Source organism: Elephantulus edwardii, unplaced genomic scaffold (genome assembly GCF_000299155.1).
Source record: "Elephantulus edwardii isolate Elephantulus edwardi_28Jun2011 unplaced genomic scaffold, EleEdw1.0 scaffold00051, whole genome shotgun sequence".
Classification (NCBI taxonomy): Eukaryota; Metazoa; Chordata; class Mammalia; order Macroscelidea; family Macroscelididae; genus Elephantulus; species Elephantulus edwardii.
This window is the reverse complement of record NW_006399801.1, coordinates 16947190-16966072: the sequence shown is the minus strand read 5'-3', so window position 1 is coordinate 16966072 and position 18883 is coordinate 16947190. Positions and strand designations below refer to the sequence as shown.

Here is an 18883-nt window from a genome sequence, read left to right as displayed (position 1 = left end):
AGAAGCAATGATGTCAGTTTGAGGACAAAGCTGCACCTGATTCAGGTCATGATCTTTTCAGTCACTTGCTATGGTGCTGAGAGCTGAACAATGAACAAGAATGACAGATGAAGAATTGATACCTTTAAGCTGTGTTGTTGGAGAAGAGTACTGAATATCTTACGGACTGGCAAAAAGCCAGATATGTCTTCGAGAAGTGCAACCACAGTGGTCCTCTTTAGAGGCAAAGATGATAATGTTTCTCACATACTTGAAGCATATTGCTAAGAGAGGCCATCCCTTGGAGAGGAAGATCATGCTTGGAAAAATGAAGGGTCAGTGAAAGAGAGGAAGACCCTCAACCAGATGGATTGACACAGTGACTGCTACAATGGACTGGAGTGTGTCAAAAAGTATGAGGATGGCACAGGATAGGACAGGATTCAGATATGTTGTTTATAGGGTCGCTATGGGTCATACTCTACTTGAGAGCACCTAACAACAACACCACATTAACATAAAGTCATACAGTTCAAATTAACCAGCTGTTCCACAGGAGAAAGATAGGCAATCTCTTCCCATGTGATTTACTGCCTCTGAAAATCTCAGTAACATGTAACAACAACACATGTGAGCTCTGGTGGTCTAGTCTGCAGGAGTTGCTAATGCAAAATTGATGCCTCTCTGACATCAATTCAGTTTGAATACATCAGCAGATTTAGGGAGGAAATATGGTCAATCTCCTCCTGTGCAATTTATACCCTTGGGAAACTTGCTGGAGGGCCAGCTACGATTCTATTCCCACTAAACGATGCCTTGAGTTGAGTTTTTATTGCTATTTCTGCCTATGTATTTTAAAGATTTCTTCTTTATGTATTTTAATTATTATATAAATATTGTTGTTGCTATTGTTATATGCCATCAAGTCGTAGATGACTCATAGCGACCCTATGAACAAAAGACCTGAACACTTGTATAACTTTCATCATTTTTCCAAGTTCATTGAGTTTTCGGAGGCAAGCTATTTCAGAAATGGATACCCCTTCTGCTTCCAAGCTTGTTTTAATCAGGGAGCTCCATCAAACACTGTCCAACATGAGTAACCATTATCATATTTGACACATCAGTGTCACAGTGTTTAGCATCCAGTTAAAAAAATCTTAACTGTCCGTGTTACATTGACATGCAACATGTCATGAAGATTACATTTGTGTCTGGATAGAACTGTACACCACATAGGGGTTTCACTGCTGAGATTTTTCTTTGAAATACATTTGCACGAGTTCAGAGCCCAACCTTTCAGTTAGCAGCCATAACTAACAATATTTTTGTTGTTGTTTTTAAATGCCATAGAGTCGCAGGCTATTCATAGCAACCCTATAAAGGAGAGTCCTGGATGCTTGGGTGCTTTCATCCTCTCTCCAGGTTCATAGGGTTTCCAGAGGCATGCTATTATGGAAGTGAATGCCACTCCTCCTTCCAAACTAACAATATATACCACCTAAAATATAGATGAAGAGCATAAGGAATAATAAGTACAGTTAGAAGAATTTTCAAATCTGTAAACTCTGACCAAGTCAAGAAATAGAGTATTAGCACATCTCAGAAACCTTCTTAAGCTCTCCTAAATTGCTTTGTTTTTGTTTTGTTTTGTTTTGTTTTGTTTTGTTTCAGGTCCTCAAAAGTATCCTGATTCCTATGTAAATCTTCCCTATGGTGGTCTTCAGATTCATTTATAACTATTCCAGCCACTAGTCTATGCATTTGCAGTTAGGTTTGGCCATGTCACATTTTTTGGTAAATGAAATGTATCAGAAGCAATCAACCAGGTTACTTCTAATGAAATGTTCAAAGCCCATGTTCTCTTTTCTCGTCTGCCTCCGGAGATCTTCTGGATGCTGATTGCCCTATCGACTTGGATCCTAAAATAAAGACAACCATAATAAGGATGCAGAAAAATGAAACCTTGGCTCTTTCGCATCATGGAATTTTGGGATCATTGGCTGCCGGAGCAGAGCAGACCCTTCTTCACTAAGGCAATCTTGGTGCCTCTCAATGTTTCTATCATCAATGATGACAATGTCAAATACAATATAGCTCAGTTTTGCCTGTTTGCTTTGTCAACTTAGCTGAGCTGCCAGGTGTTACAGTAATTAAAACAACAAAGGAAAATGAAAGTAGCAGTCTTTAACCATCTATTGCAAAAATATAAATAAGCAAAAACTCAGACTTGTCATCAAGTTAGAATTGAGTTAGTTGACCCTTCAGCAAGTCTTCAGAGGATGCAAATTGTATGGGAAGAGATTATTCATCTTTCTTTTGTGGAGCTGCTAGTGGATTTGAACCAACAGAGAAGAACCACCTTTGGTTTGGCTGCACAACTGGCTACCAATATGTCATCAGAGCTTCCTATCTAAACAAAAGACCCACCCAAATTAGAGTCCATAGCTCATATAAATGATTAACATACTTGTCTGCTCACTAAGGCATTTTAAGTTCAAGTTTTCCCAAAGATGTCTCAGAAGAAAAGCCTGGAAAAGCTCCTTATGAACAACTAGCCTTGAAAACCCTGTGGGGCTCTCTTCTGCTCTGGCACCACCAAAGTTGCGATGAGTCAGAATTGACTCGACTCTATGCCAACTGGTTTAACCTCAACTACTGGACACTTCTGTCCCACTTCCTTCCCCAGAGAATTTCACTGGTCAAGGGCCATAAGAATTAGTGCATATTAATTATTGCAGACTTACCTAATCAAAAAAAGGTTCTAACAATTGTATGGCCCCCAGAGTAGAGTGAGACTGGAAGATGGTACAGGGTAGAACCAGGTTCAGATCTGTTTTACATGGGGTTGCGATGTGTCATACTCAACTCAATGGCACCTAACTATAGTAACAACAACCGGGGTTAGTAATAAGGAGTGAAAGAGTAGTCAGTACTGAGCCAGAGTGGAAGAAAGTTCCTTCAAGGTCCCCTCCCCATAAGGAGGTCTTGGCAGATATGTCTAAGGAAAGGCTCTGTCTAAATCCTCCCCAAATCAAAACCTACTGCCATTGAGTCAATTCTGACTCCTAATGACTTGCCAGTGAGTTTCCAAGGCCCATTTTTCTCCCTTGTAATGACTGTAGGATTCCAGGAGCCAGCCTTTCCATTAACATTATGGCACTAGAGGGCCTAAATGTCTTTGTTGTTATTAGATGCCATTGTGTCAAATACGACTCATAGTGACTCTATGAACAACATATCTGAATCCTATCCTATCGTGCACCATCCTCATCGTTTCTGACACATTTGGCCCAATGCTGCAGGCACTGTGTCAATCCATCTTATTGAGTGTCTTCCTCTTTTTCTCTGGCCTTCCACTCTTCCAAGCGTGATGCCCTTTTCTGTCAAATACAGAGTCAGAGACTCAAAAGTGATGAACTTTCTCAGCATTTTTAAGCTGAAGGAACTGAAGAACAAATTCAATCCCTGAGCTGCAATATTTAAAGATGTGATGCATAGGCAGAATATTGAATGATCCAGGAGGCATCAAAAGAAGATGGAAAGAGTACACAGAATTACTGTACCAAAAAGAATTAGTTGACACAGAAGAATTTCATAAAACAGCATATGATCAAGAGATAAAGATGATGAAGGAGGAAGTTCAAGTTGCTCTGAAAGAATTGGCTAAAAACAAGGCCACAGGAATTGAAGGAATCAATTGACATACTTCAGCAAATAGATGCTGCCCTGGACATGCTCACCAAGTTGTTTCAAGAAATCTGGAGCACAGTTACCTGGCCAGCTGAATGGTGGAAGAGTTCCATATTTATTCCCATTCAAAAAAAGGGTGATCTGACAGAGTGTGGAAATTATCCACCAATATTACTAATATCAGCAGACGGATGGGCAATCTCCTCCCGTGCTATTAACTACCTGCCTCTGAAAACCCGCTGGAGGATCAGCTATGGGTTGGTTTCAACTTGACGGTACACAATTACTAATATACTACACAAGCAAAATCTTGCTGAAGATTATCCAAAACTGACTGGAATAGAGAACAGAGATCTGCCAGAAGTACAAGCTGATTTAGAAGAGGCTGTGACACTAGGATATCATTACCAATGTCAGATGGAACCTGGCTAAAAGAAGAGAGTACCAGTAGAATATCTGATTGCATTTACACAAAGGCATTTCATTGTGTAGATCACAATCCTTGATTGTGCTCACGAAAAATCTGTACCTGGACCAGAATGAAAGACTGCATGATTCAAAATCAGGAAGGGTGTATGCCAGGGATGTGTCCTATCTCCATACCTTTTCAATTGATATGCAGAACAGATCATCCAGGAGGCTGGTCTTTACGAGAAGGAATGTGGCATCAGAATTAGAAGAAGACTCATCAATCAACAACTTGCAGTAGATGGAACAACCTTGTTTGCTGAAACTGAAGAGGACCCAAAGCATCTGCTGCCGAAAGTCAAGGATTGTGGTCTTCAATATGGAATGAAGTTCAACATTGAAAAGGTAAAGATTCTGACCACTGGGGCAATTGTCAGCACTATGATAAGATGGAGAAAAGATTGAGATTTGTCAACAATTTCAGCTTGCTCAGGTCCACAATTAATACTCTTGCAACCAGCGGCCAGGAAATCAAAAGACAAATTGGATTAGAAAAGACTGCAGTCAGGGACCTCTCCAGAGTGATAAAGTACAAAGATGTCAGTCTAGAGACCAAGGTGTACCTGATCAAGGCCATGGTCTTCACAGTTACTTGCTATGCGTCAGAGAGCTAGACAATGATTCAGAATGATAGAGGAGAATTGATGCCTTTGAGTTGTGGTGCTGGAGAAGATTATTGAACACACCATGGACTGCCAAGAGAACTAACTAACAAATCTGTCCTGGAGAGGGTGAAAACAAGTTACTCTTAGGAGGGAATAATTTTGAAGGTCCATCTCTTATACCTTAGGCATGTTACCAGGAGAAACCAGTCCTTGGAGAAGAACATCATGCTTGGATGGGTACAGGGACAACGCAGGAGAGGAAGACCCTGGATGAGATGAATTGAGACTCAGTGACTGGGGTAACAGGGACAGGTGTGTCAGAGACAGTGAGGTTGTCTCAAGATAGGACAGGGTTCAGAGCTATTGTCCCTATGAGTCACAGGCGACTTGATGGCACATAAAAGCAAAAGCAACATGCCCAAAATATGTGAGATAAATTTCCACCATTCTTGTCTCTAAAGAGTACTCTGGCTTCACTTTTCCCCAGATATATGTTTGTTCTTTTTAAAGCGCAGTGGACATTCGGGGCTCTTCTCCAAAATATGTAAGATAAAGCTTCACCATTCTTGCCTGTAAGGAGAATTTGTGCTGTATTTTCTCCAAGATTTTATTTTTTGGCTTTTTGACCATCCATATTCTATTCAGTACTTTTCTCCTATACCAAAGACATCAATTATCTTGTTGTCCTTAGTCATTATTCAACTTTCAAATGTGTAGCAAGCAATTGAGAAAACCATGGCTTGCATCATGTGTACCTTAGTCTTTAAACTGACATCATTGCTCCTTAACCCCTTAAAGAGGTCCTTGACAGTAAACTTAACCAATGCAATAAGTCTTTCAATTTATTTTTTCCAATTTGAAAAGAGTTACTGTTTTATTAATGGATTAGATTTTTAAAAACAATTATTGTTGATACCATCGTTCATTGTTCTAATAAATCTGTTGATCTGGTATTCCCAATTGCCAGTACATCCATCTTCTACAAAATGAGTGGTCTTTTTCTTCATTCTATCTCATATAGAAAATTATTTGAAGAATCACAAGAAATTGTTTGCTTCTTTGAAGCATTTGCCAACTGTAAAGATGTTATGAATCTGATCTTCCATGCAGATAATGTCATGTTTACCCAGAGATGATGTAATCAAAGTGTTATCTGTCAGAGCAATTCACTTCTTACCAATTTTGCCATAACCACACTTATAAATCACTTCATTGGCAGACTTCAGGTTTGGATACCCCCATGCAATATAAAGTTTCACAAACCTTAGCATGTTAATTGAGGCTTTGTTATTTTTAACAATGGTGCCATTGATGATCTGGGAAAGGCAAAAGAACCTTATGAACCCTTGGGTTCACATCATTGATATCTCTGATCCTGATGGCAAATGCTAGGGTCTGCAGATTCATAGAAGTTTTCAGCTTTTCTTGACATCTGAGCTATTCAAACCTCAGTTCTGTACACCTGCCTACATTCCTTGTGATGGTGCTTAGCCTTTTCATAGATAAGCTTCCTCCTTGCTTTCTGAAGCATCTTTTCGGCAAACTTTTTTCTCAGGTGCTTGAACCTTCTTAAGGGTCTCTGGTATGGCACGAACCTCTTTTTTCTTCTCCACAGTGGCCTCCATAGTTCCATGTGGAAAATATGGGGGGGAAAAAGCTGAGAAAATGAGAACTGAGGCAGAGACAGAGACTTGTGCACCAATGTTCACAGCAGCGTTATTCACCATCACAAGAAAATGGAAACAGCCCAGATGTCCAACCGCAATCGAATGGATTGAGAAGTTATGGTATATTCACATGATGGAATACTATGCAGCACCCAGGAGCAATTACTACCAAACTTGGGAAGGATTGGAGAGCATTATGCTAAGTGAACTAACTCAGTCCCATAAGGACAGATACTGTATAAGACCATTATTGTAGAACGTGTATGAGGATACAAGGTGGAGAGAGGGAACCAGATGGATAAGGATAGGGGAACGAGGACTTAATCATAGGATCGCACAATTTGATGGGTGGAAGGAGTTGTAGGTAAAGGAAAGGGGAAATATTTGGTGTGAAAAACAATGTGTACAAACTTTGTAAGTAAACCAGTATAAAATAAAAATTTTATATAAAAAATTGAAAAAAATAAAAAAGCAAGTCTTTTGATTTCTTGACTGCTGGTACCAAAGATGTTGATTGGGAATCCAAGCAAAATGAAATTATTAACAATCTCAATCTTCTCTTTACTGCTGCTTTTGGGGCCAGTGGTAAAGATTTATGTCTTCTTGATCCTGAGATGCAGTCTTTGACTTTCTACAGTTAATGTTTTAAATCTTCCTTCATTTTGGAAAACAAGATTACTTTATCAACATAACACAAATCTCTGAATTTTCCACCAATCCTGATGGCACACTCTTCATAAAGTCCAGCCTTTCAAATAGAGGCCTCCAAACAGAAGGTCTGGGCTTGAAATACAGATATGTGAAAGAGCATGGCCACCAGGGAATCCAAATCCGTTACTGTAGTGTTCTCTCTGAGACTTGCCAGTATAGTCATTGTGATCTAACCAGGATAATTACTTACAGGCTTTGGCCAGGAGCCAAACTCCCATCATATTTACCTAATAGTTGTTGTTGTTGTAAACTGTTGAGTCAAAACCGACCCTTAGCTGACCCATCAGCAGGTTTTCAAAGGCAGTAAATCACATGAGAGGAGATTGCCCATCTTTCTCCTGTGGAGCAGCTTGTGTGTTTGAATCACATGCCTTTGGGATTACAGGGCAGCTTTTTACCACTAGGCCACCTAATAGTAGCATACAGAGTAACTACAGTTTACTTTGACTTTCTCTACATTTTGAAAGCCAATGATATTATTAGTAATTTTTCATTTTTACCATGATATAGTATTCCAAAGCATGAATATAAACATGATTTATCCATTTCATTACTAATGGATAGTAGAGTAGTCTCCATCTGACTTAGGTTTATAGACGAGTAATTCATGTCTGTGAGCAAAAATTACCATAGCCATATACTGAATAGTAGAATTTCATCTAGATTCCAAGTTGCTTCAATAGGTCATTTAACTTTTGTTTACCTAGTGTGTAAAGAGTTGAACTACTAGCCCAGGTGATTTGAACATACAAATTTCTTTACAGAAAAGGGGCAATCTTTTCCCAGTGTGACTTAGTCTCTGAAAGCTCACCGACAGGCCAGTTATGTGTTAGTTCCAACTTAACAGCAAGGAGTTCAGATTGGGTTGAAGGTGTACATATAGAGAATAACTTAAGGTCAGAATATATGACTTAACTTGTTCTTATTTAAAAGTTAAAAGGAACTCTGATGGAACAGTGATTAAAGTGCTCAAAGTAAACCAAAAAGATCTGCAGCTGCTTTGTGGAAAAAAGTTGTGACCGTCAATCTCCTTAAAGGTTAAAACCCAAAGTCACCACTGACCAGTTGGCTCCCACTCACAGCAGCTTTCCATCAGGTTTCCAGGTTGTGAATCTTAACAGGAGCAGACTGCTCAATATTTCTCATGTGGAATGGTGGTGGATTCAAACCACCAACCTTTAGTTTAGCAGCTTAACACAAACTCACATTTGGAAACCCTGTGGAGCAGGACTACAGCGTCTCCATGAATTGAAACAGACTATACAGCTACATTTCTTGTTTGTTTAATAAGTTAAACTGGACCATTTCTCACAAGGGGAAAAAAATACAATACGTTGAGAGATTAACAAACACATGCTTAAGACACACAATCCTGCATCTTAAATGTCATTGTGTAAAGTTTTGCTGTTAAACCATATTTTAATTTTCCAAAGGGAAAAGTCCCTGTATTCATTTCCTAGCGATGCTATATAACAAAGGACCAAGAGTGAGTGACTCTAAACAGCAGAAATGTATTGACTCACAGTTCTGGAGGTTGGGATTTTGATTCAAGGTGTTGGCAGATTAAATGTCTCTGACAGCTCGAGGGGAAGAACTTTCTTCCTCAGTGTATTCTTGATGTACAGCTGCAGCACGGCTCCATTGTCACAGTGGTCTTTTCTTCTTTTATGTCTCTATTTTATTTATTCTCTATTTTATAATTCTGAGTTAGAATCTACTCCAACATGACCTCAAGGTCATTTAAATGAAAACGTTTCCAAAGACTGAATTTCAAAATAAAGTCAGGTTCATAGATACCTATACTCGTGTTGAATTAGGATTTCAACATAAGTTTTGAGAGACACAATTAAATCCATAACATTCCCCTTAAAACTTTTATTCATTCACTCATTTATTGTTCTATTTTACCCTCTGTCTTAATTGCATTGTGCTGCTTAACCAGAAGTACCAAACATGGGTGGCTTTGAAAAGCAAAATTAGTTTTCTCACAGTTCTACAAAGTAAACATACAAATTAGGGGATCAGTTATGAAGATTCCTTCCCTATTAGAATCCCATTGGTGTTCTTTCTCATTCTGCATGTGGCATCTTGTCTTTTCTCCACTTGTTCATATCTCTATTTAATGCGCTTTTAAAAAAGTTTAGAAGTGACCTAATTTTTTTAAATAATCCATCCTACTCAGGTATGATTTAATTAACATAACAAAGAAAGCACTTTGAAACAGAATTGTATGAGCAGGTACTGTTGTTATTGTTAGGTGCCATGGAGGGCACTCCAACTCATAGTAACATCATATACAACAATTTGAAATCCTACCAAAGCCTATGTAATGTTCACGAAGTCTGCTGTGCTTCAGCCTATTGTTGAAGTCATTGTGTTTGTTAATCTGCCTCACTGAGGGTCCTCCTCTCCTTGTTGACCCTCTTTTCAAGAACAGGACTGATCCCGCTGGACAACATGCCCAAAGTATGTGAGACACAGTCATATCATCCTTGCTTCTAAGGAGCACCTTGGCTGCAATTATTCCAAGACAGACTAGATTGGTTGGTCTTTTTTGTTTTTTTTGTTTTTGTTTTTGGCACTCCAGGACATATTCCTTATTCTTCACCAACACCACAATCTAAAAGCCTCACTTTCTCCCCAGTCTTCCTTAGACATTGTCAACTTTCACATGAATGTGAAGCCATTGGCAATATAATGGCGCAGATCAGACACATTTTCAAACTGACATTTTTGTTCTTTAACATTTTTAAAATGTCCTTGACAGTAGATTTCCAAAACACAATACATCAATGAAGAATTCCAGGACATATTTTGGAGTTAAATAAAAAAGTACTCAGGAGCAACGGTGTCTCTCTGGAGACTAAGGTGCACCTGATACAGGCCATGGTCTTTGCAATCACTTGTTATGCATCAGAGAGTTGGACAATGACTAGGGAGGACAGAAGGAGAGTTGATGCCTTTGAGCTGTGGTGCTGGAGAAGAGAACTGAATGTATGTACCATGGACTGCCAGGAAACATTCATCTTGGAGAGGATTAAACCAAGCTACTCCTTGGAGGCAAGGATTCTGGGGCTTCGTCTGACATACTTTGGACATGTTGCCAGGAGGGACGGGTCCTTGGAGAGGGACATCATGCTTGGGAGGGTGGAGGGACGGCGCAGGAGGGGAAGACCCTCTATGAGATGGGTTGATTCGGTGACTGGGGTAATCGGGATGGGTGTGTCAGAGGCAGTGCGGTTGGCGCAGGATAGAGCAGGGTTTAGGGCTGTTGTGCATTAGGGTCACTAGGAGTCGCAAACGACTAGATGGGACATAACAACAACAACAACAACATATGATATATTGTTGTTACTGTTGTAAAACTTCAAGTCAATTCCACTGACAGTTATCCCATGTGACAAGGCAGAACTTCACCTAAAGTTTGCCTTGTCTGTAATCTCTATGCGAGTTCTCTGGGTAGTCTTTATGGGAGGAGACCTGGTGATGTAGTGTGCAATAAATTGGGCAGCCAACAGGTTCAAATGTACCAGCTGCTTTATTGGGAGAGAGGTGGGTAGTCTCCTTCCACAAAGATTTATACTCTCACAAATCCAGTGGAGGGTAACTTTGAGTTAGAACTAGCCGGGTGGCAGTAGGTTGTTTTTTGGGTTTTTTTTTTATTGTGGGGGAGCTTTGTAGGGAATGTTTTTTTAATGTTTATGGGAGTAGACTTAAACCCTTTATCCTTGCAAACAATATGAAATGTGATAATTCAACGTCACCCTCTCAAAATCCAAACAGCTGACTACTTTGTCCATGTAGGACTTAACCAAGAAGCAAACACAAATATAAAAATTAAAAAAAGTTAGAAAATGGCCCCCACTCTCAGCCTGTTAATGTTTTTCTGTACCCACAGTTTTATTAAGATTGCCCTCTTATTAAGAGATCTGCCACCAGTCAGAACTTACAAACAAAAAGCACCACGCAGGATAATAAGGACAAAGAATAGCAAATCTGTGACAGATGGGAAGTTGATCAAAGCCCATGCAAAGCAGATACGTGCATGGACACTTTGAGCAACGTCTGTAAGGACAAATTGCCTTTCTTAGTCTACAGGTTTCATGAGAACCTGGGAATAGCTGTGCCTTTTAATGACCTTGGAGCATCAATAAAAGATAAAGCGGGCTTAATCTACTCTAAGGAGGAGAGTAAGTGTGCCAGAAATTTTAAGGACCTTTCCCTTCACTCTCCTCCACTAATCTCTGCTCCTCTCCCTGGTAACCCTCCACAGCTGTTTCTATGTATATAACTTTCCATAGGTGGTTTTTCTTTGCAGTTAATCAGTTATGCATATTCTGCTCTACATTGTCAATTACAATATACGTAATGTCTGATTACTCATTCCTTTCATCTTGACCTTCCCTTCAACTGATCACTCTTAACAATATGTTCCTAGTCTCTGTTATTCTTCAAGCTCTGCTGAAATCTGTCCACCAAGTGTGAATCTGCTGGTGTCTGGAACACCAATGACGTGGCTTCCAGCATCACAGCAACACACAAGCCACCACAAGAAAACAACCTCACAGATAAATGATGTCAAAGAGGAGTATATCCTTGTTTTACAGATGACAAATTGGGATTCACATTGTTGTTGTTGTTGTTGTTAGGCGTCATCGAGTTCACTATGACTCATAGTGACCTTATGAACAACAGAATGCACCTTGCCCTCTCCTGTGCCATTCTCCTGGTCTCTGTCAAGCGCAGGTCCATTGTGGTAGTCACTGTGTCAAACTATCTGATGGAGAATCTTCCTCTTTATTACTGACCCTCTACCTTTCCCAGCATGCTTTCTCTCTCCAATGACTGCAAATATGCCTAAAGTAAGTAAGATGAAGTTTCTAAGGAACACTCTGGTTGCACCTCCTTTAAGACAAATTTATTTTTTATTTTGACAACCCATGGGCTATTCAATGTTCACAGTTGAATTGCTAAGCAGTTTTCCCTAAGTCAGATATTTGGTACTTGATCTCAGTTACAAACCCTGGTCTTTCTGACTCTGTGATTTGTTCTGTACCCGTTATGCTACATGGCTTTAAGAAGACTCCCTTCTAGGAGTTTACTTATATAAAAGTTTTTTCTCTCCAAATATTTTATAAAATGAATAGTAAAATACAGTGTAAGCATACACCTATGAGATATCATCTCAGCCCAGCAACAATAGCAAAGTCCAAAAGGGCAGCAAATAGCAAATGCTGACAAAGTTGTCGAGAGATTGGAAATCTTATTCACTGCTGGTGGGAATGTAAAATGGTACAACCGCTATAACTAGTGGTCTGGTGCTTTCTCAAAAAGTTGGAAATAAAAATACCATTTGACCCAGCAATTCCACTACTGGGAATATACCTAAAAGAAACCAGAGCCTTGACTCAAACAGAAGTATGCACACCCATGTTTTTTGCTGCTTTAGTCACAATACCAAATAGATGGAAGTAACCCAAGTACCTATCAGCAAACAAATAAATATAAAAACTATGGGTTATTCACACAATGGAATATTATGCAGCACTGAAAGCAAAATGTAAATATGAATGAATGAATAAAGGTCAATATTATTTGTAAAAAAAAAGGAAAACCTTTAGTATCTTAACTCTGGCCTGCTCATTCAAACCCATCCTGTTTTCAGGAAAATATGCTGCTTCTAGCCAATGGAATTTCACTAGTGATAGAGGCTAACAAGATGTGAGGAGACACTGAAAATAAAAATGGAATTGAATAACCTCACTAATATGAACATATCAGATTTACACATTTGCCTCACAAAGCCATCAGATATCTAGGCTGCTACTGTGTTCAATTTGTGAGATATATATATATATATATATATATACCCTGCCTGTGACACGATGTGTCAAATGCGTTAATGGTTGGCTACCCAATGCGGACAGAGAATGGGGTGGAGCTCCCCGATTAAAACAAGCTTGGAAGGAGGAGTGGCATCCACTTCCATAATAGCTTGCCTCCGGAAACCCTATGAACCTGGAGAGAGGATGAAAGACAACCAAGCATTGAGGACTCTCCTTCATAGGGTCGCTATGAGTCACCTGCGACTCGACAGCACTTAACAACAACAACAGCATATGCCTTGCAGAGGGATCTAGGAGAAACTTTGTCAACTGGCAGCTGAGCTCCCTGCATCTGAGTTTGAAAACTGCAGGAAGAAGAGGATGAGCTTCATGCTAAACTTCTGGAGATCATCTTGGCCTCAAATGAGGGCCAGTTTCCTGTCTAACTCTGACACAGAAATAGGGCTGTCCTAAGGAGGAATATTTACTCAGCAAATGAAAAGACCAGTAAATTCCGAGAGATGAAAAGAAAGAACTGAGAGCACAAAAAGAGCTCTTCGGTGCACCTCACAAGCTCCTGTGGAAGATCCAAACCAGGTCAGGTCTCTGAAGACCACAAACACACCCGGGCTCTCAACCATGAACGGGTCACAAACAATGGAGAACCAAAAAAACTCAGGAATCAAGACAAATAATGTCTTACTGCAGTATTTTAAAACATAAGAATGAATGTAAAAAGATCCACAATAAACAAAATAGCAAGAATTTAAACAGAAGCAAAACTAATAGTGTTAATTTTTCCTTTTGCATTAGGTACCAGTAGAGTTATGCACTAAACTACTGGAGTGTTTACATAAAAATTTAAAAATAAAAGGAAGAAGGATTGCATAGCTAAAGAAAGATAATTCTTTGGAAGTTCTTTCCTAAATTATAAGTTTCACTAGTTAGAGAAAACAACAATTACCTTCCTTTTAAGTCTGGGGGAAATTGCAGTTTGAGATAATAACTCTCAATTGTAACTCTGTCCAAAATATTCTCAATGAGCAACACCACCAAGGAAAGTACTTAGAAAGAAGGATTAGAACACAAAGATTGTTGATACTGACCGTGGTCATGTAACTGACTTTGGCTGTTGAACATGCGGAAAGTGAAATGGTGCCAATTATAAGCCTAGACTTTAAAAATATCCCAGGTTTCCATTTACTTTCCTTGCAATTCTGTTATTTATTTCCATACAAACAACATGCCTTGCCCTCAGAAGAATGACAGTCACATGCACATGAGTGAAACTGGACCTATGACCTGACAACAAGCCCTGTTTAAACCATACTGAGATCATCAGAGCTGCCCAGCCAGGCTACAGATGCATAAGTAAACAATGGATGCTTATTGCTATATGTTGTTGCTGTTGTAATGTGCCGTCGATTCACTTGCACCTCCTACTTCTTCACAACAGCTATGAACCCTGTCCTGTCCTGAGCCAATCTCACTGTCTCTGAGACTCCTACCTCCATTATACCAGTTATTGTGTCAATTCATCTTCTCCAGTGTCTTTCTTTTTTGTGCTCTCCCTCCATCCTTCCAAATACGATGTCCTTCTCAAGGTCTGGTCCCTCCAGGAAACATGCCCGAAGTACACGAGACAGAGCTTCAAAATCTTTTCCTACGAGGAACAACTTGGTTTCACTCTCTCCAGGACAAATCTTTTTGTTCGTTTGGCAGTCCATGGTATGTTCAATATTCTTCTCCAGCACCACAACTCAAAGACATCAATTCCTCTTCTGCCATCTTTAGTCATTGTCCAGCTCTCTGATGCATAGCAAGTAATTGTGAAGACCATGGCCTGCAGCAGGTGTACCTTAGTCTCCAGATTGACATTATTGCTCTTTATCACTCTGGAAAAGTCCCTAACCACAGATCTTCTTAATGCAATTCATCTTTTGATTTCCTGACTACTGGTGTCATGAGTATTGATTGTGGAGCTGAGCAAACTGAAATTGTTAACAATCTCAATCTCTTGCCCATCTGTCATGGTGCTGCCAATTAGCACAGTGGTGAGAATCTTTGTCTTCTTGATGTTGAGCTTCAATTAATACTGAAGGTTGAAGTCTTCTTTTTTTTATTCATTTTAATGAATGTTTACAGAGATTTTAGATTTCCATTCATTCATTGTTGCACTTTTCTCCCTGCCCACCCCTCCTCTCCAGTTCGTTCTTCTCTTGGAAAAGTAAAAGAAAAATTCTTTCATTGGAGGCTTCAGTCTTTGACTTTTTGCAGCAAACACTTCCGATCCTCTTTAACGTGGGTGAGCAGGGTTGCATCATGTGCATAATACAGGTTGTTGATGAGTCTTCTTTCAATCACGATTCCTCATTGCTCTTCATAAAGCGAAGCCTCCTAAATTATCTGTTCTGCATATAGACTGAAAAGGTATGGAGACAGGATATGTCCTTGACACATTCTTTTTACTAATCTTGAACCATGCAGTGTTTCTTTGCTCTGTTCTGACAACTGCTTTTTGACCCAGGTATGGGTTTTTCAAGAGCACAATCTTGCCACCAAGTTTTTTTGGTTTTGTTTGTTTGTTTTATATTACTTTATTTACAAAGTTTGAATACATTGTTATTCACAAAAAACACCAAGTTTTTTAAGGTTGTTTGTTACACAGCACTTGCTGACTGGTACATCATCAACAAGTCAAAACATCAGCAGCTTCCAAAACATTACTGCATATTCTTTCTGTTTCACAAAGTTACTAAAGAAAATGAAGATCTTATCCACACCTCAACCTGTCTAGTCTCTCTACTTAATTCCTGTTAGGAATTCCTGTTAAATATTATCAGACTAAAATAGCAAGTTTGGAGAAACAATAATTTCCAATGAACAAGGTAAAGAAATAAGGACTAGTTAGTTAAACAATTGCTAAATTTCCACCAGAGATGTGTATGCATTTTTCCCCACTTAAGCTTTTGAATTTTTTAATGTATGAAAATTTACAAATAATACTGATTTTCAATCATTCATAAACACTTTTATTTCATAAAATTCATTGTAATTGAATAATGTAAGTAAACAATGTCTCAACAAACCTTCCATTTCCTTGCTCAAGGTTGTCACATACAGCTGTGCAGATTGTGTACTGAGTACATAACCTTTTTTTTTCCAGTGGGAAACACTAACCATTTTCACCACCCAGGAATCCAGTCATGTACTCAGAAGATGCTAACACCTAATGCCAAAGTCAGAGGCCTTTGTCTTTCTCCCCCTTCATGTAACACACGAAGAAAGGATTGGTAGTGGCTGAGGGTATGCATTCCAAAACATCCCTGATGGTCACAATTTATCAAGAAAACTCATTATTTTTGGGTTGGAACCAACTCACAGCTGAACCTGTTTGAGAGCTCCAATCACATGGGAAGAGATTGCCCACCTTTCTTTCTCAGAGTCTCTGGTAGACTCAAATTTCCAGATAGAGATGCTCAGCCTTTGGATTAGCCACATAACTCACTACCGACAAGGTCACCAATGTTCTCTTCAACTCTCCTGTAACTTCAGAGGAGATAAAATGTGGAGAGAGAGAGAAATAGGCTATGGTGATGAATAAAGGGCATTCTGAAAGATTCCACCAATGATAAAATGTACTGGTGGGGATTTAAATCAGGAACTGAGTAGGAATAAATTTTGAGGTATAATAAAACTATTCTTAAAGTTTCAGATGAGGACCTGGGTCTCATCCATTTGTTATCGTTGTTCTGTGCTGTTGAGTTACATGCACAGCAGCCCTGTGTACATCATCCCTAAACCCTGCTCTATCCTGTGCCAACATTATTGTCTCTGACGCACCTCCTCCCATTAACCCAGTGACTGAATCAATCTATCTCATTAATATCCTCTCCTGCACTGTCCTTCCTTGCCTATTTAGCAATTGTTAGTGGATCTCACAAGATAACTGCCTCTCAACTGAGAAACCTCTTCCAGGAGATGCGAGCTCTGTGTAGTGAGGGAATCTGTTGTTTAGATGAAGAAACTTTGAGAAAATGCCTCTTCATCCTAAAGAGACATTTGGAGACAATTCTATTCTGCTGCTTCTCCACAGAGAAAAAATGTTCCATGTACTGTGAAATTCCAAATTTGACAAGTCTGCTTTGACCTCTGGCCTCACAAGCTTTCCACCTTTGACAGAATTTGGTATCTTACCACTTTTTTTCTTTTTTTATCTGACCACTTTTTTAAATTACTCATTTTAGTGGAAAATATTTGCCTTTTCTTTACACAGGTGCTGGCTTTCAGTAGTTGAGCTGTACTAGGAAGCATTTAAAAATCCTTTCTGGATAAGAAATAAATATATCAATCAAGTTTATTTAAAGTTGTCTGGTATTGGGAGTGCTGTGGTTAAGATTTATGAGTCATTACAGAAGATTGTTTTGAAGGAGGGATAAAGGAACAGATTGATAGAAGCTACTTCTTTGATCATTTCAATCCCCTCCTCATTGCCTCCCTCATCCCTGTGCAACTGAACGCTCACCCTCCTTTTCAAACCACATCCTCATTGCTGGCCCTTCAATGGGTCTTCAAAAACTGTAAGTCATGACACCAAAGTGATCATCCACCAGACACTCACTGTCTTAGAAGATATTATGGAGAATATCTCTGGGGAGTCCACCAAGTCCCGGCAGATCTGCCACCAGCCGCTGCAGCAATCTGTCCACATCTCCCTGGTCCTCTTTCCAGCTTTCATCCATCAGCCAGACATAACTGATGAGGCGCTGAGCTTCTTCCTCACTCTGTTTAAAGGCCTTGGAGTACAGATGGTCATGCCTTTCACTGAACAGATCATACAGACTTTCCTCAATATGTTTCCCAGAGAGCAGTTGGCTGAGAGCATCCTCCATGAAGGCAGCATGGGCTGTGGTGTGGTAGAGAAGTTCCTGAAGATCCTGCAGGTGGTGGTTCTGAACCTGTCCAGGTGTTCAAGCCCTTCCTCCCCAACATCCTCTCCCTGTGCATGGAGCAGGTGGACCCCATCATCGCTGAGTGTCCCTCCCCTAATGTTAAGGCCCGGCTATCTGAGCTGCTTTTCTGGATGCTCCATCACAACTGGAAGTACTTCTTCAAGTCCAGTGTCCTGACCAGTGTCCAGATGGGGCTTGCTGAGGAACAGATGGAGAATGAGCCCCAGTTCAGTGCCAGCATGCAGGCTTTTGGACAGTCCTTTCTTCAGCCTGACATCCACCTCTTTAAACAAAATCTCTTCTCCTTGGAGACACTCAACACCAAACAGCTCCACCACAAGAAGATCTTCCAGACCACCATGCTGTTCCAGCTCATCAATGTGCTGCTCCAGGTGCTGGTTCACAAGTCCCACGACCTTCTGCAGGAGGAGCTCCCATCGGCATTTACAACAGGGCCTAGGTCGACTTTGATAGCTTCCTTGCAGCCTTCCTCCCGGAGTTCCTGTCCAGCTGTGATGGTATAGATGCCAACGAGAAAAAACGTACTGGGGTGGAATTTCAAGATGGATCGGGACCTGCCTTCGTCCACCCAGAACATGCACAGCACGGTAAACGACCTGCGCTAATACAGATTCTGCAACGACAGCCTGCCGCCTGGCACCATGAAACTCTAGGCCGCTCACCTGAGGGACGCCACCTGCTGCTACCACCACCGCGCCACCTCCACCTGCCACCATGCTGTCCCCAGACAGTCAGACACTCCTTGGAGTCTCCCAGCTGAGCGGCGGAGCCTGCTCCCCGCCCCTCCTCCACACTCTCTGCTGCCCACTGGCTTCAGGATAGAGCTCAGGTTAGGGCCTGTGGAGCAGGCAGCGGGGCTGTGCGGTGAAATCCATGGTGGATGGTGCGGAGCTGTGGCCGTCAGAAGCACCAAGGACAGCTCTGCCAGGGACATGTCTCACCGTTCCACCCAGCACCCTCGC

At 40.4% G+C, this 18883-nt stretch overlaps 1 pseudogene; it reads left to right on the top strand.

The window, feature by feature from the left end:
- Positions 1 to 18574, top strand: part of LOC102859547 — a 126509-nt pseudogene extending 107935 nt beyond the window's left edge.
- Positions 18575 to 18883: the final 309 nt, after the last annotated feature.